The sequence below is a fragment of the Procambarus clarkii genome, chromosome 26 (genome assembly GCF_040958095.1).
Source record: "Procambarus clarkii isolate CNS0578487 chromosome 26, FALCON_Pclarkii_2.0, whole genome shotgun sequence".
In the NCBI taxonomy this organism is placed as follows: domain Eukaryota; kingdom Metazoa; phylum Arthropoda; class Malacostraca; order Decapoda; family Cambaridae; genus Procambarus; species Procambarus clarkii.
Genome location: NC_091175.1, coordinates 8,085,314 through 8,111,346, shown reverse-complemented (window position 1 = coordinate 8,111,346; position 26,033 = coordinate 8,085,314). Strand labels below are relative to the sequence as shown.

General features: G+C 46.9%; 1 protein-coding gene across 2 annotated transcripts in view; it reads left to right on the top strand.

Moving 5' to 3' along the window:
- Nucleotides 1-26,033, top strand: part of LOC123756743 (rho GTPase-activating protein 18) — a 169,081-nt gene that overhangs the window by 119,652 nt on the left and 23,396 nt on the right. For both annotated transcript variants that reach the window (XM_045740037.2, XM_045740038.2), the window contains exon 2: nucleotides 22,953-22,992. The gene's annotated coding sequence lies outside the window, so the exon portion shown is untranslated. The remainder of the gene's footprint in view (nucleotides 1-22,952; nucleotides 22,993-26,033) is intronic.

The following is a 26,033-nucleotide window of genomic DNA, read 5'->3' as shown; positions in this document are numbered from 1 at the left end:
GGTTGATCAGACCACCAACCAGGAGGATGTGTCACTTGACACAAGTTGTATCTTGTAGAATAATAATTCGTTGCGTCTGACAGGCAGCCAGAGAGACAGAGGCCAGAGGGGGCCTCGTAGCCTGGTGGATAGCGCGCAGGACTCGTAATTCTGTGGCGCGGGTTCGATTCCCGCACGAGGCAGAAACAAATGGGCAAGGTTTCTTTCACCCTGAATGCCCCTGTTACCTAGCAGTAAATAGGTACCTGGGAGTTAGTCAGCTGTCACGGGCTGCTTCCTGGGGGTGGAGGCCTGGTCTAGGACCGGGCTATCGACCCCCCCCCCCCCCCTCAAGGTCGAATTATTGATCCCGCCCAGGATGGGTCGACTGTGCTGTTGACCAGACCACACACTAGAAGATGAAGAGACGACGACGTTTCGGTCCGTCCAGGACCATTATCAAGTCGATTGGGGACTAGCTGGACTAACTCCTACGTTCCTACTTACTGCTAGGTGAACAGACCCATTAGTTTATTGAAAATGCGCCCAATCATTTCTGTCCAGCTCGGGATTCGAACCCGGAATACTCGATTGCGAGTCGAGACCGAACCCGGCTGTATTACCGGGTAAATGTCTTCACTTTGTTCCTTGGAAACATCCTTCGTCTCCACCATCTTGGCTTCAACCACTTGAAGTGGACGGTAGAGAGTTGGTCTCGCTTCTTCCCAGTCGGCGTTCAATCCCCGATTGTCCAAGTGGTTGGGCCCCATTCCTTCCCTCAGTCCTATCCTAAATCCTTACCCTCGTATCTCTTCCAAGTATCTTCCAAGTATCTCTTTCCTGCCCGAAACGCTTTGCGTAATAGTGGCTTTAGGCATTGTATGTACTAGCTCTATCTATTAATCCAACAAACTTTGTAAAATCTCTTTATGTATGTACCTTACCTAAATAAACATTTATTTATATTTATAAGTGATGCGTACTGGGTAATAATTATTTCTCCTGATAATTACCTTACCACCCAGGCTTTCCTAGTGGCAAAAATACAGTTTAAGGAGGCTATTTTTTTCATTTCGTAAAGATAGTTGTTTCGTAATGGATGTAAGCGTACGAAATCCCCTTTCATTATTCCGTTAATTTCCAGTCATAGAAAACTGGTCAAACATAAAATTAACGAAGTATACCATAAAGATTACATTTTCTTTAATTCATGCTAAGGTATAAAGAAAACGTCAGTTTGTAGGATATTTATGGGTATCTATAGTAAATGTTGCTGACGTTTGGAATATAATTTGTTTTGTCGGGGACAGGAAGCCTGTGTGTGTGTATATATATTTACACCTTAAGCTTTTCCAAGGTGGAACTATTGACCCTCCCCAGGATGCAAGCCCAACAACAGTTGTCTAACTCTCTGGTACCTATTTACTGCTAAATTTTACAAGGAAACATGCCTAAGCGTGTCGCCCTATCTGGGAATCGAACTCGGGTTCACTAGGTCTTGTCCAGAATGTGTCGGCATATTTTTTGTAATTGTGATTTAGGGTGTTTTATGGTTTTCTCCAATTGTCTTGGTGGTGATCGTTAAGGGTTGGTGTTGGTTGCTGAATGGTTGGTTGGAAGCTCTTTGGCCAAGATGTTCTTAGCTGTACCTCGTAAGTTGGGTTTCATATCTTGGGTTCCGCCTCTCATCGTTCAATCGACTGATGTATTAGCCCTCAAAGCTTGTCATTCTCTCGTATCCATCCACGTAGAAGTTTGCCCCCCCCCCCCCCCCCCCCCCGGTTGATTGGGAAGTTTTCATGCTTGTAAACTGTTTAATAAATGTAACCAAAGCCGTCAAAGATTGAGGAAAGATGTACACGTTCGTAAGTACTTGTGTAACTGCTTCGTGAATCTGGCCCCAGTTCAACAATTTCTCCAGCTATGAATGAAGCTGTTATTGTACAACACTATTCCACTAGAGAGCACTAGTGTCTTAAAAGGCATTATAATAGTAATGGATTTGGCATCTCTTGTTTCAAAGAATGTTATTATCCAACCTATCAATTTTTCTTGCAGTTGTGACCGCTACTTTATTGTAAATAACCTATCCCACTTGGCCTGTGGGAAACAGCTCTGGCTAGGCTACGGCATTGTCTCACTTAGTCATGTAGCTCCTTCTAGAATGTCCCGATTTTCAAGACGATCGTATGTTTTGCTTTACTAAAGGCCTTCTGGGTAATTTGTCCCTCAATAGAATCCTTGGTGATTCCGATAGTTTTAATATCACTCGCCTTAAGTTCTTTTGTTCTCTTATAGACATCCTGAATGATATTTAACCTTTATGATTATCCAGCAACACTGATGGTGGTTCATAGTCCTGCTAGTTTGGTGCCTTCTTTTGATAATTACTTTTATCATGCTCTTTTAAAGAGTCTTTCGACATGATTAATCGCATTTTTTGTGATTTCCATTTTGACATTTTCGTAATTTTCACCACTCCGCTATGGAAAATATCTTCATTAAACAAGTTATTTTCTGTAGCCCATTAAAAGACCTGATTAACATCAGTTTGGAGGTTTGCTGTGTCTTCTATTTTGTCTACTCTCATGAAAATCCTAGTGTCATCTGCACTTGTTGTAGAGGGGGGGGGGAGGCGTTCTGAGGAATGTCGCTAGTTATTTTAAGGGGTCCTCGATAAACCTAAATGCAGGCTGTGTGTGTCACAGGCAACAGGAAAGCAAACCAGATACTCAAACTGGGAGCGTTGCCTCTATCACCAGGTGGACCCAAACAGCTTCGTTATCGGATTTTTAATACATGCCGAGGGATGAGTGTGTGGGGTCTTATCTCTGATGCTTTGATAACACCCGCAAGCTGCTCCCACACCCTGCCTGCCCTTCCTTGTGTCTCCCACACCCTGCCTCCCCTCCCCTGTGTCTCCCACACCCTGCCTGCCCTCCCCTGTGTCTCCCACAACCTGCCTCCCCTCCCCTGTGTCTCCCACACCCTGCCTGCCCTCCCTTGTCTCCCCCACACCCTGCCTGCCCTTCCCTGTGTCTCCCACACCCTGCCTGCCCTTCCCTAAAGACCTGCACCACTCGCATGGGAGCTCTCCACCACCGCCTCGGGACCACAGCTGTACTGTGCTCATACCATTCCAACAGTTGTTGCTACAAACATATATATATGTACATGTTAGATTTCGAGTCTTTGTCCAACTCTCGTAACTTCCCTGATGATCATCTGGGCCCAGATTCATCAAGCAGTTACGTGACCACTTAAGAGAGTTGCTGCTCTTATCTCTCTCACGGTGGCTACGTCGGGATTCAACAAATGGTTGAGGCGAAGCGCTTCAGAGGAGTCTAGCCTAGTGAGTCCTGTACACAAATAACGTTTTCTCTACCATAAAGCCGTCACTGCCAGGATTTCTTTGTCATCGAGTCAGTTAATTAGCATATAAATTCTCTAAGCCCGTTTAGATAGTACTTGTAGTAACGAGGTGGACCATTGGGCATCTATTGATGTAATGGACAATTAGAATGTAACATTTTGTACCATGTGAATTTAGACAAACTGGAAAAAGTTCTGTATTTATGTTGCTAATAAAACCTAACCATTCTTAGCCTAATAAACGCTGAGACCTAAAATATATATCTTGAGGTGTTTCCGGGGCTTAGCGTCCCCGCGGCCCGGTCCTCGACCAGGCCTCCTGGTTGCTGGACTGATCAACCAGGCTGTTGGACGCGACTGCTCGCAACCTGACGTATGAGTCACAGCCTGGTTGATCATATAGTACATATATGTACTGTATACTAGACCTGGGAATATTTCAGTTTTGTTTTAGCTTTATTTTCTCTGGACATTGTAAAGAAGAAGCGTTGTAAAGTGAATAGTACCGAATTCCACTTATCTAATTATCCATTACGTCAATATATAAACACACAGAAATCACAATACTGTATGTATTGAAGTAAGTGCGTGGAGGTAGAACATTTGGTTGACAGTGCCCGGGTGCATGGTGGGGGGGGGGGGGGGGGGGGGGGAATTGTGTGAAAACCCGATTGGGCTTCGGAGAAGCTTCGGGATCCTAGCAATCCGGGTTACAATTCTTTTGACCATGTCGCTGCACAGTTGACTAAGGCGCATCTGGGAACATCCCGTGTGTAGGTTCGAACCCATATCACGGCCCTTGTAGATTTGTTCACATCAATATATGTACGATGGTCCGCGGAGTTACAAGAACTAGTTCCACAGGAGGAATAGGTTAATTCAGTGTCTGTAACGCGTAATAAATATCATAATCACATAGAAGCGTTGTAGTTAGTAAATTGAAAATCCTGAACGTGGATTAGGCTTGTCTTGATCTTGATTGATCTTGATAAAAATCTTGAAGAGGATGCATGTTTTAATGTCCACCAAGTTGATACACTCTAGGACCAGTTTTGGAAAAGTTGCCAGATACGTCAGTATCCCAGGCGTATCCTGGCCACTAAAACATGCCAGTACCAAGCTCTTGCTCTATTATATTTACAAATAATTCATCATAATGTTTAATGATACAGCTTTCAGATCTTTGTGAATTTCTAGGTTCAGAAAGGTTTTCATCTGACATTAGTTTCAGTACCCCCTCCCCCCCCCCCCCCTCCCTCATGGCTAATTAAACACCAATGTTAACTTCCACTACATGTCTGCTACAAGCTGTCTTTGCAAACATGACAACAGTATCCTTTGAGATACCAACATGTAATGGTATCACAATCGACTTGAGAGTGGTCCAGGACGGACCGAAACGTCGTCGTCCCTTCACTTTCTTGCGTGTGGTCTGGTCAACATACTTCAGCCACGTTGTGACTCATCGCCTGCATATCCAGATAAATTTAATCTCGAATCTATTTTCTATAATGGCTAAAATATTAATTTAAATATATAACTGACTATTTTCTAGGTGTTACTAGTACCACCTGTGTCGTACGTGTGTTGTAATTACACTGACTTTGTGCTTTAATAATTCAGAGGCAAGATATGTTGAGTAATAAAGGGTTCTATATTTTGACTAGCCATCGGCGTCCTGTTCCTGTAGAAGCCACTAGAGAAAATGGCCCCTCAGGTAAATTCAGGCAAGTTGGATTTGTGCAAGAGATCATTTAAATATCATTCTCAACATGTTGTTTAAGATTCAGCTACTGGGAACCAAAAGTTCCAAGTAGCACGGGCTATGGTGAGCCCGTACATGCGCGCTCTTTACGTCATCCACGCGCTTGGACAGAGCCCTCAGTGTATTTTATTAAAAAAAAATCAAAATCAAATGTTTATTCAGGTAAAATACACAAATACAAGGTGTGATACAAACATTGATGGATTTATAGATAGAGCTAGTACATAGAATGCCTAAAGCCACTATTACGCAAAGCGTTTCGGGCAGAATATTGATTTATTTATATACAAGAAGGCACATTGGGTTTGTGTGTAAGTCATATTGTTTTGAGACAAGTGAGTGGTGTGAGGGTGGCAACAGTGCTGGAGGGCAGCCATATACCAGTGGTGTTAGGGTGGCAACAGTGTTGGAGGGCTGCCATATACCAGTGGTGTGAGGGTGGCAACAGTGTTGGAGGGCTGCCATATACCAGTGGTGTGAGGGTGGCAACAGTGTTGGAGGGCAGCCATATACCAGTGGTGTTAGGGTGGCAACAGTGTTGGAGGGCTGCCATATACCAGTGGTGTGAGGGTGGCAACAGTGTTGGAGGGCTGCCATATACCAGTGGTGTGAGGGTGGCAACAGTGTTGGAGGGCTGCCATATACCAGTGGTGTGAGGGTGGCAACAGTGTTGGAGGGCTGCCATATACCAGTGGTGTGAGGGTGGCAACAGCATAGGGGTGAGGGAGCGGCGAGAGCGCCCCATATAGAGGGGGTAGGAGGGTACAGAGGAGAGCGTTGGGGCATCGGGTACGGCTGGGAGGGTACATTGGGTCCGCGCGTGTGTGTACCACTGACGGCGGGGCGGCGGCGGCTCCCTGACTCATGTGGCCGTCGCCCCCTTCCCTCTCGTTCTCTATCCCCTCCCCTCCCATCTGATACTCTTCTCTCCCATCCCAGCACTCCCTCTCACATCCCACCTGTCCCCCTTTTCTATCCCACCTGTCCCCTTCCCTATCCCCCCTTCTTAATAACACCCTTCCCATCCCACCACCGCCCATGCCACCCCTCCCATGTGTGGGAGAGGGAGCGCGCGGGGCGAGACGAGGGTAGGGGGGTATGGCAAGGGTATGAATATGTGCCGTTGCAAGCTAGGCCAGACACCCCTACCTTGGGTACATTCCGAGGGGGGGAGGTTTGGGGGGGTGCAGACGGGTTCGTCCCGTCGTCTGGGTGATGGTAGGGGCGGTAAAGGGAGGGATAGAGGGGGGCGCATCTGGGATAGGGGTGGGCTGGGCTGGTTGAAGGGGAAGAGGGAGGGGGATGCGATTTGGCTGTGAATTCGTTCGGACCTCAAACCGTTTCCTGTCGTATCAAAATCCCCCTTTGATGGCGGACGGGACGTCTGTAGTCAGGGTTATCGAGGTCTCTCAGTTACTGACCTTCTCCTGGAGGCAACCCCTGGCCACCTGTTAACTGTGAGGTGAACAGAGGCATCGGGTTGAAGGGAGAAACTTGCCCGGTCGGTTCTGTCCTACTCGGGGATTCAGTCCGGATCCCTCGGGTTCGGACCCGATGTACCAACAAGTTCATAGCATACGCGCAGACCCCGGGGGAAGATAGGCAGAGTTACGTAACATGAAGTATAGACTTAAGGAGCTAACGGTGAATATGAGCAGCATCCACGCCGTGCTGAGTGACGGTGAATATGAGCAGCATCCTCACCGTGCTGAGTGACGGTGAATATGAGCAGCATCCTCACCGTGCTGAGTGACGGTGAATATGAGCAGCATTCTCACCGTGCTGAGTGACGGTGAATGTGAGCATCATTCTCACCGTACTGAGTGACGGTGAATATGAGCATCATTCTCACCGTACTGAGTGACGGTGAATATGAGCATCATTCTCACCGTACTGAGTGACGGTGAATATGAGCATTCTCCTCACCGTACTGAGGGACGGTGAATATGAGCATCATTCTCACCGTACTGAGTGACGGTGAATATGAGCATCATTCTCACCGTGCTGAGTGACGGTGAATATGAGCATCATTCTCACCGTGCTGAGTGACGGTGAATGTGAGCATCATTCTCACCGTACTGAGTGACGGTGAATGTGAGCATCATTCTCACCGTACTGAGTGACGGTGAGTATTTCTCTTAGAGGTTGTATACAGATGTCCTGAACAACATTCTAGGAGCTTTGTATATACATGTCTGACTCCTAGAAACTTCGAGGATCTTGTTCTTGTATACATACACCACAAATTGTAATATCCTTACGGGCTATTCATGCCCGTGCCATCTCTTGGGTGGCTTAATCCTTATCAATCAATCAATCTGTAATATCTCAACTTTGGTTTCCTATGCAGCACCTTGAGGGAGGCTGCAGGCTACATCCGAAAATTTGTTTTTTTTAATACACTTACGCATTTTTTGGGTCTTTCCTTCACCTTCATTCAAGCACTACGGTATTGTGGTAAGTTTCTCCATTAGTAGTAGTATTATTGCATGTACCTTAAGCTGTTCTTGTGACCGTAAGAAAGCCACAAAGTAGTGTATTAGGTGAGTGTCGGTGAGAGGAGCGGTCGCGTCGCCCAGGGGGATTGGAACACTAAATTAGTCGTGTGTACGTCCTCCTTTGTGTCCTGGGATACGTGTGATTCCTCTCTACGGATCCCAGACCATGCGAGTCGGCGGGCACTGGAACACGTCGACATGTTCACCTGCGTCAGCGGGCACTGGAACACGTTGACATGTTCACCTGCGTCAGCGGGCACTGGAACACGTTGAGAGTTGAATAGTAAAGTGAGGTGCAACCGGATCTCTCTCCGTCCTTGCAGCTAGTACCCGCCATTAGCTTGAGACGTTGACAGAGTATCTTATCTGGAGAGAGAGAGGGAGAGAGACAGAGGGAGAGGGAGAGACGGGGGGGGGGAAAGGGGGAGAGAGAGGGGGGGGGCTGGAGCACTATTGCCACACTGGGTGGGGGGGTGAGGAATAGTTTGATATTTCTGATGTGGTTACCATGTACTTGCCGTGTCTCAAAGGTACACCATCAGCATGTACTCACCTAATATGTCTGTGTGTGTCTGTGTCTGTGTGTGTGTGTGTGTGTGTGTGTGTGTGTGTGTGTGTGTGTGTGTGTGTGTGTGTGTGTGTGTGTGTGTGTCAAACTGAGAGACGAGGGTTAAAGCAGGACACTGAGACTGCTAGGTAAGACAGTACGCGCACATGCAGTGATGTGGTAGAGGCAGACTCCATACACAGTTTCAAATGCATATAAGAAACAGTCCAATATGCTCTGGAATCTGTACACCAGTTGATTGATAATTGAGAGGCGGGGCGAAAGAGCCGAAGCTCAACCCCGTAAGTACAACTAGGAGTACACATTCCTCCTCCCCACTGGCTTAGCCATATCCCAGACGAGAGTAGACGCCCCTATGTAGGTGGGTGTGATCCAAGGCGTCGCTCACCGTATTACCCAACAGTCTACCAGCTCCACGGAACATGAATCTCTCGCTGAAAATCAGAGCCGTCTAGCTTACAGCTGGTGGCCCAAGGGCTAAAATCATGTACTGAATCACTGGAGTGTGTATATACGAAAACTGTCAGTTATGCATATCCACTTATGCCCAAATACATGCGAAGAACCTTACAAAAACCTGGCGAGAGAGAGCAAGCCTAGCTGACCCTACACACCAGCTTGGTGACGGAGGTGAGCTGGCGCGCCTCTCATTGTGGCGCGTTGTGTCTGGGACACTGTTAGGCTTATCCAGCTCTCCCTTGCCCACGCGGTCACCACACACTTACCGGCCACAGTCGGTGGTGCTGAACTTATTTGACCGTCCAAGGAGCCACAGCACCACGATGGTAAATTCAACTCTCACTAAGCTTTGACACTGTAAATAACGGTAATACCTGGTGTATGACACAAGACACTACTCGATATATGAGTACACATCTGGAGGGAGTCCATTGCAGTTCTAGTAGGCATTAACGAAGTGGACGGAACCTACCTGATGTTTAGCATGTTTTAGTTATTAAGTGTGTGTGTGTGTGTGTGTGTGTGTGTGTGTGTGTGTGTGTGTGTGTGTGTGTGTGTGTGTGTGTGTGTGTGTGTGTGCGCGTGCGCGCCATCACAAGGACTTGTACCGTGTCTGGCCGGCCATGAACACTGCGCCTCAGGATCTTCTGCTGTTAATCACCAGTAAATAAACAATTTAACTGGAAGCGGAGGAGGTGGAGGGCTGGGGATGAGGGCGGACACACCCAGGCACCACTGGAGGAGTGTGCAGGGTCGGGGTGGAGGTGCAGGTGGGTGGGGAAGATGGCCCAGGGACCGGCTGGTGTGTACACTAGCTTACATATTCTTCCCTGTAATTGTTTACAAAGTACATCAGCTCCTGGGACCTGCCTTTCAGTCGCCGGTCGCATGTATCTAGCCCGCCTTCTCCCTTGCTGCTTAAATATTTCTTTAAACGGAAACATTGTAATTAATTTTTGTCAATAAAGATCACTGAAACAGTGAATGAAGTTAGTCTTGCCTACCACCCCTTTCAGCTCATTCCACTTACTTGCCCTAGGCGTGAGCAAATGCTTCCATAACTCTAGCAGTTCATCCTGTCACTTGTACCCAGACAAAGTCCCAGCTGTGTCTGGGTACAAGTGACAGGATGAACAACCCAGCAGGTTTTCTTCCTTTTGGGGGGAGGTGTTGTACATGCTGCTATGGCGGTATGTTAACTCACAGGATGAGTGACGCTGCTCAATAAACTCGCCCCTCAGGGCAAAATTTAACAAAATTTAAAGCATGAACGAAGACCGGACGAGAGGTGGAAGAGCCAGAGGGGTTTTTGTTTTTTTACGACACCCAGGAACACCACAGGCCTACCCCCCCCCCCCCCCACCACACACTACCAAAATACATGCTTAAATTCAACAGAGCAGAAGAAATTTTTGAAAAGTGAGCAGCTTTTTTTAACGGGCGGAAGTAGTGATCATGAAGACACTTTCCAGCAAGTATTCTGCCCAAAACACTGCGCGTACTAGTGGCTTTACAAGATTGTAAATACTATGCTATGTATTCTCTCAAACCCAATGTACCTTATTGTATATAAATAAATATTAATTGACCCTGGGAAGTGGAGCCTGGGCCAGGGTTTGTTAAGCATTTGCGTGTCCACCTACGAAACCTGTAAATCTTTCCCAGATCATGTAGTATCTTAGTTTATATTTACTGAACAGCTTTAAGAGCGTGGAAAAGCTGCGAGGTCCTTCTTGATTGATGATTGATGAAGATTAAGCCACCCAAAAGGTGGCACGGGCATGAATAGCCCGTAAATAAAGAGGTCCTTCTTGACCCAAGGTTTGTATTGTTACAGAGACAACCTTGTAGCGCATCGGAGCTCTCAAACCGTTTAATAAATGTTGATTTAGTCACCACGATTGAGCAAAGATGAACCAGGTTTCATAAGTAATTTAATTTAATTTTGCCTCGAGGGGCGAGTTTATTTGGTAGCGCCACTCGTCCTATTTTTTTTTTATTTGTGGCCATAGCAGCATGTACAGTAACCCCCAACAAGAAGAAAACCCGCTTGAACCCAGACACAGCTGGAACATTCTTAACTGTTAAGTGAACAGCTTATCAAACAAGAAGATTAACATTTGTCAACGCCTAAAATTTACGTTATCTTGCGGGTACAAAATGGGAGAATCTTTTAAGAGCAGTATCTATATTTGACAGATAGTATTTTACTTACTCAAACAATGTGGGTTTTATTATTCTACGCATTTCTAATGACTCTTAGATGTTCACATTCTCTCAGGTAGTGGTCAAGGCGGTGTCCGTCACTCTCACCACAGATTTTGCAACTCCACTGCTCAGCTGTTGTTTCCACCCTAAATCTCCATGGGTATTTGTATCCAAGACGGATTCTTGCTATTACTGATTCTCTCCAACAGCCGTCCAACGTTTCTCGCATCCAACAGCCTGGTTTGACCAGTGCAGCAACGAGGAGGCCTGGTCGACGACCGGGCCGCGGGGTGGCTCAGCCCCGAAATCATCTCACGGTAACATCCTGCAGCCGCCACCTCTTCGTCCATAATGCTTGGGAGTGCCAGCTGCAACCATGTTGTACCAGCATACAAATTTACTTTATTTTTCTATCCTCCTTTCAACAGTCACCTTGTCACGGTGATGTGACAAGGTGATTTTTTTTCATAAGGTGAGAGCTTGGACATCCTAATTGTTGCGTTCCTTCCGGAAATTCAATATTTACAATGACGTTCATAAGGATGTTGAATAGTGTGGGCCTGACACTCCTCCTAGGGAAGTGGGGGAGTCCTGAGTTCCATATTCATTGCTTTCGAGACTGTTCCTTTGAAGCAGACCTTGATTTACTTTCCAGTAAGGTAGTCTTCGATCCATTTCACGAGTTTCCCATTGACGCCCATGCATGCAAGCTCATGCAGGATCGCAATTCCTTGTGCTTTGTCGAAGGCTCCTTTGATGTCAGCTAATGTACTCTGTATTTGTTAAGTGTACACGTAAATGTTTGATGAGTGGGAGGTTATAAATAGCAGCTGCCTCGTATGGGCCAATAGGGCCTTCTGCAGTTACCTTTGTTCTTATGAATCCTGGAAAGTCGTCAATGTTGGCCGCCTGGGAACTCGTGGCTGGCACCCGCAAGTACCCAGTGTGACCCTAGGTTCTGTTATCTCCCATGCTATTGTTGGCCCCTCGTGGTTATCTCCCTTGCCGAATATCGTACATAGTTTTCCTCGTTGCTGCCTCTGAATGCCTTTGTTATGGTCCATGTCTCTTCTTGTCTCCCTCTCAACTCTTGAAGTTTGTCTTGGTCTCTTCTCATATTCAAGCTCCTCCTGCTGGTATCAACCTTCGTGACAATAATTAGAGCGTCAACAAAGTCTGCTCTCTTTGTGTAGTCCTGAAGAGCTTCCACTGCCCCCCTCCCTCCTCCTCCTCCTCCACCACCACCATCACCCTTCTCCTCTTACCCCCTCCCCTCCCTCACCTGCAGCCGTCGCCAAACATTGCCTTTTACTAGTGTACAAACATGGAAGACCCAGTGACACTCCTGTGCTTGAACTTCGTCCCAACCACTCGTTCTCTGCTATCTTGTTTACTGATATCTTGCAACACACACACACGCGCACACACGAAAAAAACAGCCAATGTAGTCCCGATATTCAAGAAAGGGTATAGACAGAGGCACTGAACTGCAGGCCAGTGTCCCTAACCTGCATACCATGCAAGCTGATGGAGAAGATTGTGCAAAGAAAGCTAGTGGAACATCTGGAGCGAAAGAACTTTGTAACAGAGCATCAACATGGATTCAGGGATGTCAAGTCCTGCCTCACAGGGTTACTTGAATTCTATGAACAGGCAACAAAAATCAGGCAAGAAAGAGAGGGGTGGGCAGACTGCATATTTTTGGATTGCCAGAAAGCCTTTGACACAGTGCGACACAAGAGGGAAGTGAAAAAGCTGGAGATGCAGGCTGGAGTGAATGGGAAGGTACTCCATTGGATAAGCGAGTACCTAAGCACCAGAAGACAACGAGTCACGGTGAGAGGTGAGGTCTCAGATTGGCGAGACGTTACAAGTTAAGTCCCTCATTGGTCAGTCCTTGAACCTATACTGTTTCTGATATATGTAAATGATCTCCCAGAGGGTATAGACTCGTTTCTCTCAATGTGTGCTGATGATGCAAAAATTACGAGGAGGATTGAAACAGGATGATAGTAGGAGGCTGCAAGATGACCTAGACAGACTGAATGAATGGTCCAACTGACCATTGGCTGCTAAAGTTTAACCAGAGTAAATGTAACGTAATGAACCTAGGCGGTAAGGTAATGAAATTAGGCTGTGGAAACAGGAGGCCAAACACAGGATACAAAATGGGATATGATGTCTTCATGAAACGGACAGAGAGAAAGATCTAGGAGTTGATATCACACCAAACCTGTCTCCTGAAGCCAACATCAAAATAATAACATCTGCGGCATATGCGAGGCTGGCTAACATCAGAACAGCGTTCAGGAACCTGTGTAAGGAATCGTTCAGATTCTTGTATACCACATATGTAAGACCAATCCTGGAGTATGTGGCCCCAGCATGGAGCCCGTACCTTGTCAAGCACAAGACGAAGCTTGAATAAGTTCAGAGGTATGCTGCTAGACTAGTCCCAGAACTAAGAGGCATGCGTTACAAGGACAGGCTACGTGAAAAGCACCTCACGACACTTGAAGACAGAAGAGTAAGGGGAGACATGATCACTACCTACAAAATTCTCTGAGGAATTGCCAGGGTAGGTAAAGATAAACTGTTTAACACGGGTGGTACGCGAACAAGGGGGACACAGGTGAGAACAGAGTACCCAAATGAGCCACAGGGACGTTAGAAAGAACATTTTCTGTGTCAGAGTAGTTAACAGGTGGAATGCATTAGTCAGTGATGTGGTGGAGGCTGACTCCATACACAATTTCTAATGTAGATATGATAGAGCCCAGTAGGCTCAGGAACCTGTACATCAGTTGATTGACAGTTGAGAGGCGGGACCAAAGAGCCAGAGCTTTGCAACTAAGTGAGTACAACTAGGCGAGTACACACACACCCACCAGGTGAGTACACACACAGTGATAACTCGATATTTATAGCATTTAAATGTCTAATCTGTGATGCTATATTGGGCCATCTCTGAAGTGCATTTTTCACTCTCCCCTTTTTATCGCTGGTAAAAAAAAAAGTTCAGAGAACGAACTGTGACCCAGTGATGGAGGGGAGGCAGTTACTGGTGTGGGTGTTCTTCTCGATTTAGGGTCAACGATGATCGTAGGATCGGATGCGCCCCGGCAGCCCATTAATGGGGATTGTGTGCACCGGTAACCTATACCAGGGAAAAGGCTGGCCTCGCCCCACCTGTGTGGCCGGCGCCTTGGTGTGGCAGGCGCCTTGGCGTGGCCGGCGCCTGGCTGCGCCTGTTCCGTCAACTTGGCAGCCTCCAGGAACAAGGCGCTCCTTGTACGCTCCTTCCAGGGGGGCCAATGACACTTGCGACAAGAGCAGGCTCATGAGAAAAAAATCCTGAAGGACTTTTTTTCCGGGCATCTGATGGTGACGTAGCCAGGGACGCCGTGACGTAGCCAGGGACGTCGTGACCTAGTTAAAGACACTGCTCTAGCCAGGGACACAGTGACCTAGTCATGCAAGTACGTGCTTGTCCTCTCCTATCACTAGGTACATTACATCTCAGTGGTGCTAAATATAGGTCCCTAATCGCCGTGTTTCTATATATATCTTGTAATCTTTATGGCAGAGGCTAAAAACAGCGCTGCTGATATTGACTTGTTGTGTTGGATGGACTTTCCCGGGTACTCCCAGGGAACCCGGACTGTTACCAAGGGCACGTTACGTCTCTTCACATCAAAAACATTTGTCCCTCGGTTACTTCAGATCTATATACACGAGTCTGTTTTGTTCAGAGCATTCATTGGCTTCCATATTTGATGTAGCTTTTGACTCTCAAAACGTTTTGGTTCGGAAGAAAGGTGTTTTAACTGTCTCGTCAGGTCGCCTGAACTCGCTTCTAAGCTTGTGTCATTAGCCTTAATCTGCACCACTTTCGTCTCTGCGATGTCTCAGGTTCCTGCTCTCGTAGGCTTAAGAGGTGTATACCCACTCTTTTGGTATGGTCAGGTAATTGTCTCTTTGTGGCGGCTGCTTCACAGCCCAATGTCTGTTAAAACAACGAATGGAACGTTATTTAAACCAAGGATGGAACGTTATTTAAACCAAGGATGGGACGTTATTTAAGCCAAGGATGGGATGTTATTTAAACCAAAGGTGGAATGTTGCGGCGTCAAGACTGGGATGTTACTAAAATAAGAAAGAACTGTTGCAGAATTGTCTCCCGTTCCAGAGCCATCTTGAAACCCAACTACTGCTGAATTCTTCCCCGACGTCTTCGAGACCCAAGCATCGAAGAGCTGATGTTTCTGCCCTATTCTCCTGTATTACACTGTTGAGGGGGTAACACTACCTCGTTGTAATCTGTTCTATAAACAGCCTTAACAACACTAAATATAGGTCCCTAATCACCGGGGTGCTAAATATAACCTGTAATCTCATTCACAGAGGCTGAAAATAGCACGGCTGATATTGAGTGTTTGGTGGCATTGAACGACACTCCAGCCCTCGCTGCCAGGGTCATCACCAGTGGAGCTGTATACACTCTACCTAGCCTTTGTCGTCAGGCTATAGCTGGCCTGTCCTCGCCCTGCTCGCTGACCACAGCTGGCACCAGAGGCAAGGTGCCAACAAGGGTGCGGGAACTAGCCAGGAGGGGTCGTCTGGAACAGTGTGGGGGTACGTGAGCCCAGAAAGGTTGCATGTTTAAATTTAGCCTTCGTGAGAGCGGCAAGGTATCAGTCTGGGACGCTAATCAGGCGACTTCCATAAATAACTTCGTCCTCTCCGGACCCAGTGTTGATAATGACTAGAATGAAGAGCCTTTTTCAAGTGGTTCTTGGTGTCAATCAGGGAGTCACAAGGAAAAAGCCTTCCTCAAACCCCTTTCACCCCCTCAGCATCGTGTCGAGGCTCTCTGTGAACCCGACCCTCTTCCTTATCACACACGATGGAGGTGGGTATTATTTACCCCACTTTTCCTGCTCTGGGGCTGATCCGCCTTGCGGAGAACGGTAGTGTGCGCGCGCGGGAGATCACTCTTCAGGCGCTGGGTAGCTTAGGTGTCCTCTGTGTATCTCTCTTCCCTTCCACCTTACCCTGCGTGGCTCAGTTCCAAGGTGTTAACAACATAAGAACAAAGGTAACTGCAGAATGCTTATTGACCCATACGAGGCAGCAGCTATTTATAACCACCCAATCCCACTCATATACATGTCCAACTCACGTTTGAAACAATCGAGGGACCCCACCGTCACCACGTTAGGCGGTAATTGGTTCCACAAATCAACAACCCTGTTATCGAACCAGATGGTTCGGTGTTGTGATGTTCCGTTCATAAAACTCGGGTATGCAGGAGCGTATTTACTATTTGTGCCTGCAGGGTCGAGCTTTAGGTCTTGGGCCATGTGTTTTCAGCTGCCGGTCGTCTAAGACAATGCCTTCCGACCTAAGTTTATATCAAATCTACTTTCGAAATTATAATTAAAACTTCTACAAACCTGCTCGTTTAGTCAAGTCAATTTTCCTACTACTTTTATACCTAACATTTTTTCAAACATCTATATCCCTCATCTGTTTCTCAAGCTTCCACCCATGCCCTCTTTCTTCTTCTATTGGTGTTCCTTGTAAAATATTTTCTCTTTTTACGTTGTCAATCCCAATAAGTATTTTTTACGTCTATGATTTCTGTGCCCAACGGGTCCAACTGTGTTAGTCATTCTTCACACTCATTCCTCGCAATTTTGGGACGAGCCTCCCTGCAAACCTCTGTACACGTTTCAACTTTTCTTTATGTACTTTTTGAGGTGGAGGTCCACTATATGCCGCATACTCTAGGACTGGTCTCGTGTAGGTGGTGTGCAGTGATCGGAATGCCTCCTTATTTACGTTGGTGAATGATATTTTGACTTGGTGTAGATTAGGCTGCTCATTTTCTCCTGCATGTGCGTTCGTGCACGCGCACTGTGTGTGTGTGTGTGTGTGTGTGTGTGTGTGTGTGTGTGTGTGTGTGTGTGTACGTGTGTGTGTGTGTGTGTACGGCTGAGACTGCAGCGGTTCCTGCCTCACAGGAATCCGTCTGCCATCCACGAACGAGCGTCGCCAGTACCCGGGAGGGATCACCATTATAACGTCATTTTGGCTAAAAAGAAAGGGCATTAAATCCTTTTTTTTTTAATTAAGTATTTTGTATACTTTATAACGAGGAACACACTAATGGATACATTTAAGTGTTTGAGGATTACATTCAGTCTTCGACCATGTCCGCACCGCCTCAGGCATTCTTATCTTCGGCCTCTTCCTCCTCCTATCTTCCTCCTCTTCCATCTTTCTCCTCACTTCTCTCGTGGCATCCAGCGGGTAACGTGACAATTACAAGTTCATTGTAGATATTTATGGTACAAGGGGGGCGTGTCTTCCTCTTGCCCGGATAAGACCTCTAAATATAACGCAGGGGGACGAAGATAACGGGGGGGGGGTGCTACACACTGATAACACTACACCAGGTGCTCTCACCAGCCTGTGTAGCTTAATGCACCCGGAGACGGGGTCACCCTGTGTTGCAGTGTGTTGGGTGTGGGACTAGGTCACCCTGTGTTGCTGGGTGACCAGTAACACAGGGGTGTTGGGGTGTGGGACTAGGTCACCCTGTCTCCCAAACAGTGACTGGGAGAGTCATCACATACAAATACTTACCGAACCAAAGTTAGGGTTCAGAGGTCGACATTGGACCCTACAAGCATATCTGCACTAGGCAAGGAAACTATAGGATTATACTATAACTATAGGATCTATAGGATTAGGAAACTATATTTAGGCTATAAGTAGGCTATATTTAGGAGAGCGCGCGCTCACAAACACACCGGTATGGAATCCTCACCTAGTGAAACATAAAGCCAAAACTGAGAACATAAAAAGTTTGCCTACAAGAGTGGTGCCAGAGGTAAGAGGTCTAAGCTACGAAGATAGGCTTAATGAAACTATATCTCACAATGTGATAGAGGATCTTCTATCCTCTATCACCTAGAGGATAGAAGAAAGAGAGGAGATATGATTACAACTTACAAGATACTGAGGAGAGTGGATAAGGTGGACAAGGATTGTCTCTTCAGATTGAGAGAAAGCAGTATCAGAGGACATAGGTAGAAGGTGGAAGCGTAAATGAGCCGAAGGGACGTAAGAAAGTATTGGTACCCTGTACGGGGAGTTAACAAGTGGATTCCTCTAAAAGAGAAAGTTGTGGAAGCCACCTCCAGCCTCGACTTTAAGGCCAGTGTCGACAAAGGCTTCGAACGTCAAAATAGTTACATTATAATACAACAGGGCTAGTAGGCGGGACACAGAGCTAGACCTCACTTCCCCCGTAGACATTGATAGGTAAGTACGTACACACACACACACACACACACACACACACACACACACACACACACACACACACACACACACACACACTCACTCACTCACTCACTCACTCACACTCGTACACTCTCACACTGTGTGTAGCCCTGTTGTACTGTTGTACTGTGCGTGCTCACCAACTAGGTGAGTACACACACACACACACACACACGGTATCAAGAGTAAATATAATTAAAGCAATGTTGAGCGGTAGATATTGCATTAAAACAAAGAAGTTTTAAGATGGGTCAGGAGCTGAAACCCGACGCCAAGCTTCGTGTGTGTGTTGTGTGCGTGTGCGCGTGTGTGTGTTATGTGCGTGTGTGCGTGTGCGCGTGTGCGCGTGTGTGTGTGTGTGTGTGTGTGTGTGTGTGTGTGTGTGTGTGTGTGTGTGTGTGCGTGTGTGTGTGTGCGTGTGTGTGTCCGCGTGTATGTGCGTGTGTGTGTCCGCGCGCGTGTACAAAAGAGCAGGAAGGTATCATTGCCTCGTTCCACTCATCGTCCCAGGATGGGATCATGACACAAGGGACTTGAACAGAGGAGCATACTTCCGGTGCCGAGTATTACGGCAGGTTGGCAGGCCTTGGCTACACCACCGAAAGAACATATTAATACTGTATAGGAAATGTCAACACGTCTATTGGCTCATACGAGTAGGATCTTGTGTATATATATATATATGGTTGTCAGAGATAAGTCTTCAGACCAGCTGTTAAGTAGTGACATCTTGGCTCCCGCCCTCGCTACCCTGATCCGCTGGGTGTCAGGGAGCACCCCCACCTGTGCCCTGTGAACCCCACCTGTGCCCTGTGAACCCCACCTGTGCCCTGTGAACTGTGAACTTTCTCTCTCAACCCCCTGATGTAACCCCCTCACCTGCTAACCCCCCACCCCCCTTCCTCCACTTATTCAACCCCCCTATCCACTATGGTCCCTACCTTTCCTCATTCCTGTTCCCCTTCCCCTTGACCAAGACCCTCATTTTCCTCCCTCTAACCCCTTCCCTTCCCTCCCACTCTCCCTCCCATGCCCCTCCCACTCTCCCTCCCATGCCCCTCCCACTCTCCCTCCCATGCCCCTCCCACTCTCCCTCCCATGCCCCTCCCACTCTCCCTCCCATGCCCCTCCCACTCACCTGCGGGCTATGCACGACTCTCCCTCCCCCCCCTCCCGTCCGCTCCCCCGGCACCCGCCCGCATACTGACGTAACGTCATGAGTTTCTCCCTCAGTTGTAATGCTTTGTTTTATATCCAGTTTTAGTCCTGTAGGGAGTGGGCAAGGAGCTTGTGTTGCACATTGTGCTGTGCATCAACCCTGTGTTGCACTTGCCGTAACATTATCTGAAATATTACGAGAGTCTGAAGTGTAGATGTGGCACCAGCTGCTCGATAATGGCGGGTCCCCCATTGGGTATATAAAGGCGCGCTGAGCGCGGCTGCGCACTATCCTGGCTAAGAGGCCGCCGAGTGCACCTTCTGCGTTGCTGTCGCCTGCTGTCTTCCTGTGTGACCTGCTACGCGTCCTGCGCCCCCCCACGTCTGGACCAGCAGCACGTGCTCTCACTCTAGCTCGTCTTGACAAGTTACTGGTCGAGTGTTACTGTCCCGCCGTCAGAGATGGAGGCTAGCAGCAGCACCAAGGACATTGACAGCCGCATACTGCTCGCTCCCGTCGTGGTGCTCCTCTACCTGGTGGTGGTCTTGGAGAACTACTTCGTCGAGAACACCGCCTTCAGCTACATTTTCCAGATGTAAGGGGCCCTCCTGTGCCTACGGGAACAGGAGGGGGGGTTGAAGCTAAGGTGTGGTGAAGAAGCGGTGACTTGTACAAGTCTCTCAAGGCAAGACCCGTCCCTCCCTGAAAAACTAAATCATCATGGAATCCTGCGTGGCCTTCCGGACAGAGAGCGGAGTGCCTCGGCGCCCCGGCATTGTCTCCAACACCGGCGACACTCACAAGTGTGACGGCTGCAGCAACGCGAGTGAGTGCTGGAGGAGCAGTGTGACGAGTGTGTCCGAGGGGCGCCGAGACCAGCTGCTGGGAGCACCAGGCGGCAAGTGTGTTACTCCCGACGAAGGCGGCTCCTGCTGCTACTGCTGTCAGCCTCCCGGTGTGAGGTGGCTGACGACGGACTGGAGGAGTTGGATCCCCGTCGAGGTCAGGGGACCGCTGCTGACGGTGCTGATGCTGCTCGTGGTCTCTCTCTTCCTCGAGGGCTACGTCTCCGAGGCCGTGGTATTTAAGTACGTCTTCCAGATGTAGAATTAAACCCTCTCAAGGCGTCCAAACACAGCCTGCCCACTAGTCTTGTAAGGCCAGTTTTATATAGCAAAATATTTTTATACATTGTTATTATTTATATAAAAAATTAAAATATAACTGTTTTTGTTCACCCCTTTGTGATGTATGGTTCTAGTCACGAGTGACTACCGACTCGAGGAATGATAAAGGTTATGAACACAGAATTTACTTAATGACTTTAATGCGATATAATCAAAATAATACTAGATAAGTATAAATAATATACACAATCGACTTGAGAATGGTCCAGGACGGACCGAAACGTCGTCGTCCCTTCACTTTCTAGTGTGTGGTCTGGTCAACATGCACGTTAATGTGACTCCTCGTCTGCAAAATAATACTAAATGCAGAAATTATATGCATTAACTTTACTATTTCTTTGCGATGATAAGGTGTGATAATTAGGTGGAGTGCCTTGCCTTGTGCCACAGCGAAGGTCTTGCCCAGCGCCACTGAAGGTCTTGCCCAGTGCCACTGAAGGTCTTGCCCAGTGCCACTGAAGGCCTTGCCCAGTGCCATTGGAGGCCTTGCCCAGTGCCACTGGAGGCCTTGCCCAGTGTCACTGGAGGCCTTGGCCAGTGCCACTGGAGGCCTTGCCCAGTGCCACTGGAGGCTTTACCCAGTGCCACTGGAGGCCTTGCCAAGTGCCACTGAAGGCCTTGCCCAGTGCCACTGGAGGCCTTGCCCAGTGCCACTGGAGGCCTGATCGGCTTCTCTAGGCTGGAGATGGGGAGTGGTCTGAAGACCTGACACACACAGCGGTGCAAAGTTAAACACAGTAGACCAGGAACGGCCATTAAACACGCTGAGTGAGTGTCCGTATTTGAGTATTGTAGTGATGACTATGTTGGTAATTAGTTCACGAAACACAGTGTCTTGGGGCACTCTTAACCCAAGACCTGGGTGGGGGGAGTCTTGGGACGCCGCCCTGCGGGTCAGTGCTCAAGACAACACAAGTAATTCTAAGACTCTCGGATGTTAAAGGATCATTAATAAATAAGCAAATTGCCTAATTGGGCACTAATAAGCGACTACCCCCCCCCCCGAGGTGCAAAAACTTGGTACTCAAATGAGCCACAGAGACGTTAGAAAGAATTTCATCAGTGTCAGAGTAGTTAACAAATGAAATGCACTAGGAAGTGATGTGGTGGAGGCTGACTCCATTTGAAACTGTGAATGGAGATATGATAGAGCCCAATATGCCCAGAAACCTGTACACTAGTTGATAGACAGTTGAGAGGCAGGACCAAAGAGCCTCACAAGCACAATGAGGCGAGTGCACACACACAGAGTAAAGGCTGAGCAACACAATATAAATAGCTCATCAAACTGTAATAATCAGCAAACACACGAAACACGCAAAAAAGCGAATTCAAGATAATAATTTTTTGCAAGATAATAGATAACATATTTAACCTACGTGAGTCCAGTTCTAGATACGCAGCGCTCATGCTGCGTGAAACAGATGAACTAACCAATTGGGGGTATTAACAGCTCAACCGCTTCAAAGCAAAGGAGCCACTTGAGAGGTAATACACCAGGTGGACTGAGAACTTCACCTCCCCCCCCCCCTCCTAATGAATGATTTACAGACCAAAGAGAGAATGGCGGAAGTTATGGGAGTGAGTCCAGCCAGCGTGGAAGGACTAGGGGAATACGGGCACCGAGTGAACTAGCGATTTCCAACCAGCTGGACCATCGGGGATCGAACGCCGACCTAAAAGGCCGCTGCCGTACTGTCCCATAATCAAGTAATATTTTGTTGGACAGGTGCTCGCGCGCGCGCGCTCTCACACACACACACACACACACACACACACACACACACACACACACACACACACACACACACACACACACATCCTGTGTGTGTGGTGTGGGAAAAAAAAAAGTAGTTAGTAAACAGTTGATTGACAGTTGAGAGGCGGGCCGAAAGAGCAAAGCTCAACCCCCGTAAAAACACAACTAGTAAACACACACACACACACGTGTGTGTGTTTGTTTGACACAACTAGTAAACACACACGTGTGTGTGCGTGCGTGCGTTAGAGAGTAAGTGCGTGAATCGGCGTATATGTACACAAATTACAATTATTACTTAACCTATTATAGGTATAGGTTAAGTAATAATTGTAATTACGAAGCAATAAGATGCTTATCTTAACATACTAAGAAGGTTAGGTAAGGTTAGTGTTTTCTATGAAGCTTTTCAAGGTAAACAAGTATGTTTAGTATGTCTCACATGCACGTGTTTAATAAGTCAATATTGACTGTAAGAAAGTGCGAGAACGGGTTGGAAAATGTATCAGTAATGCCTAGTGTCCATTGTTCGTTTTATTATTACATTTAACCCCACGAAACCCCGAGCTGCGAGAAAGCGAGTGTCTCATTACCCATACATGTTTCAGTTGATGTTTGTGAATCATTATTATTATTCCTTTGCAGATGGCTGGCGGCGCGAGGCTTCGACCCCGGTACTGAACAGGTGAGTCTTTTATCATACCGCTTCCCTCACCCGTTGCCACCATAACAGGCTGTGAATTTTGAGGGGTTCAAACACTCGACGCATAGATTCGAACCCTCGTCCAGGCTCCTGTGGATCTGAATCATAACAGTTAGTCTGGCATTCAGTTACTTATCGTGGTACATGCCTGTTATTCCTTTTTTCTGTTGATAGCTTTGGTAGCCATCTAACAGTTGGGTGGTTCCGTTGGTACCGTTGTTCCGAACAACGCCACAATGGTGTTCGTGTTACAGGAGCCACGGACACATGCGCTAATGCACTTGTCTTTGAAAACATAGTTACCTTCAACGTAAAGTTGTATTGTAGCTCCTAGAGGGGAAAATGGTTGGGATTCGGATATTGTATGCGACGTTTAGTGTGATTCCGAAGACTGACGCGAGTTTGACAGCTTTGAAAACCTTTTAGGATTTTGCTATGAAGGTTCATGCCATAACCCACTTTTGTTCCTGCCTAACCTCTCTCTCACCCCATCATACCCCCCCCCCCCCTCTCTCCCACCTTCCTATTCACCCAGTCACTTTCTCTCCTATCTCGTTCAGGCAGTACCTCCTCTATGGGAGATCAAAGGTACTGTGAAACACCATATGCTGCGATAAGGGAACTCCACGTGTTGATAACCTTTTGTTTAGCCTCACTGTCTCCATACGACACTTCCTCATCACCTGCCGATCGTCAGTATGGCAGATACGACAACGTCAGTAAGACCCCCAGGGGTCAGATTCATGAAGCAGTTACGCAAGCGCTTATGAACCTGTACATCTTCTATCAATCTTTTGCAAATACATCTTCTGTACATCTTTTATCAATGATAAGGCAAATGATGCCAATTTCCACTCTCGGTAAATACCCTCCTCCATCCTCACTAAGATTAATCTAGCATATTATTTTCTACGTGATTAAATGTTTGTGTTATGGATGTACCAGTACTTATATTGCTATGACCACCACTAAGCCTTCGAGAAGAGTGACCTGCCATCTACAAGCTGGTGCCCCTAGTCACTTCGTGCGAAGTGTACATAACACAACATTCACTATAGGAACGTACTAGTACAAATACAACAATCCTGATGTCCACCACTGACCAGAGAAGGCTGCAAATGCTGGAAGCTATACTCATAAAAGAAAAAAAGACTCGCCCTAAATATTCAGAGTAACGTCGACTTGGATTCCTTGCCTACGCTCAGACCCAGACCTCGCCACACAGCACCGGATAACGACATCTCTACGGACTTTCCCTTCCGCCCACCGCCTTACAAAGTGTTTGATGGCCACTCATCACCTGTTGTTGTTATAGATTTAGCTACTCGGAACAGGTTCTAAGTAGCACGGGCTATGGTGAGCCCGTAACTTACCTGGCACAGGAGCGGTGCAAATAGCACGGGCTATGGTGAGCCCGTAGTGGACTTACCTGACACAGGAGCGGTGCCGTCTGTGACTCATCACCATTATATCCCCTATTTATTCACTTGTGTGTGATTACTTCACCTTACTTCCCCACACAACTTGACCTCTTTCACGTGTGTATCTGAGATCAATTTGCACCTTGTAAAATCATTCTTTATCTGAAGGTGTTCCAGAGTGGAGCGAAACGTTGTAGAATATATACCTTTCAATAATAGAGTTGCAATGAATTTCGGTAACTTGATTGTTGTTCTTAATCCCGAGATTATGAAAATAGAAGCATAGAAAGATGAAAATAGAAGCATAGAAAGATGAAAATAGAAGCATAGAAAGCATGGAACCCCTCGCCACGTCCCTTGTGGATTTGTTCAAGGATAGAAAGCTTATACTATAAGAGCAACAACGCCAGCAATGTGGGCATATATAATATATAGTGTCGTACCTAATATCCGCAACATACTACTCGGTCTAGTATGCAAGGTCCGAATTGCCTAGTAGGCAGTGATTTACAAATAAAAATCCAATTGATTTGAATTAAAATTATTAAGACCATGAGTTAATGACTTAGTTATGTTAGTTTAGGTTAGGGTAGGTTAGGTTTGGTCATATGTCTACGTTACTTTTAACTCAAATGAAAAAAAAAATGAAATAATTTATAATTTAAAATGTCATCATTTCATAAGTTTTTAGAAAAATATGACATCAGGAGAATTCGGCTTATTACGCAAATCGGCCCTTGCATAGTGTGTAAATAATGAAAATTTATTAAACGAAATGTGATATTTAAGTGCTGTCTGTCTGCTTGGATGGAAGTAATTACAAAATACCTTTATCTTGATTCCGTGTATAAGGTTGACAGGTGAATTGACAGAACATATAAAGCAAAACCGGTTTAGAAGCTAGGTTCTAGATCTAAGACCTTTTGCTCGACATGGACCCAAGAGCCCCGTTCGAGTCCCACAAGCACCAGCTACGGAGGTAGAGACAGAGGAGTGAGTACCCGGTAATCTGTATAAGTGCAGGGGGAATGGCCAAGCTGTACCCCAATGTACCCAGGGGCGTTATCGTTCCCTCCCCCGTGTTTTTGAGAGGCCTCTTGTTAGGGATGGCCAGGAGTTGATTTAGGCCTACAGCGGCAAGGTACATGATATAAGCACTTGTGTGGAGGGTGTGTGTGAGAGGGGGGCACGAGGCCTAGCCTATCACGGTGTACCCAGAGTGGCATGACTTCCCAAGGGGAGGGGGTGATGCCCCCCAGCAACACATGACTGTGTGCTACACTTGCCCTGATGGCCCTCAAGTCTCATTATAAAAAAATAATATAATGAAGGTGAAGGAAATGATGATAGGGCATTGTGAAGTAAGAAATAGTGAAGGGCATTGTAGTACTAATAATGATGCAGAATCATCAGGTCATCCTCATAAAATAAGAGTAATTATAATAAGCATCAAATATCATAGATACTTGATTCTGCAACTGACAGCAGGAGATTACAATTTTAAAGGCAATCCTCATCAAAGAAAACAAAGACCTATTATAAACTTACAAAACAGCTTTTTGCATCCTTAGCAACACTGAGGCCTAGACCCTCCCAGTGGAC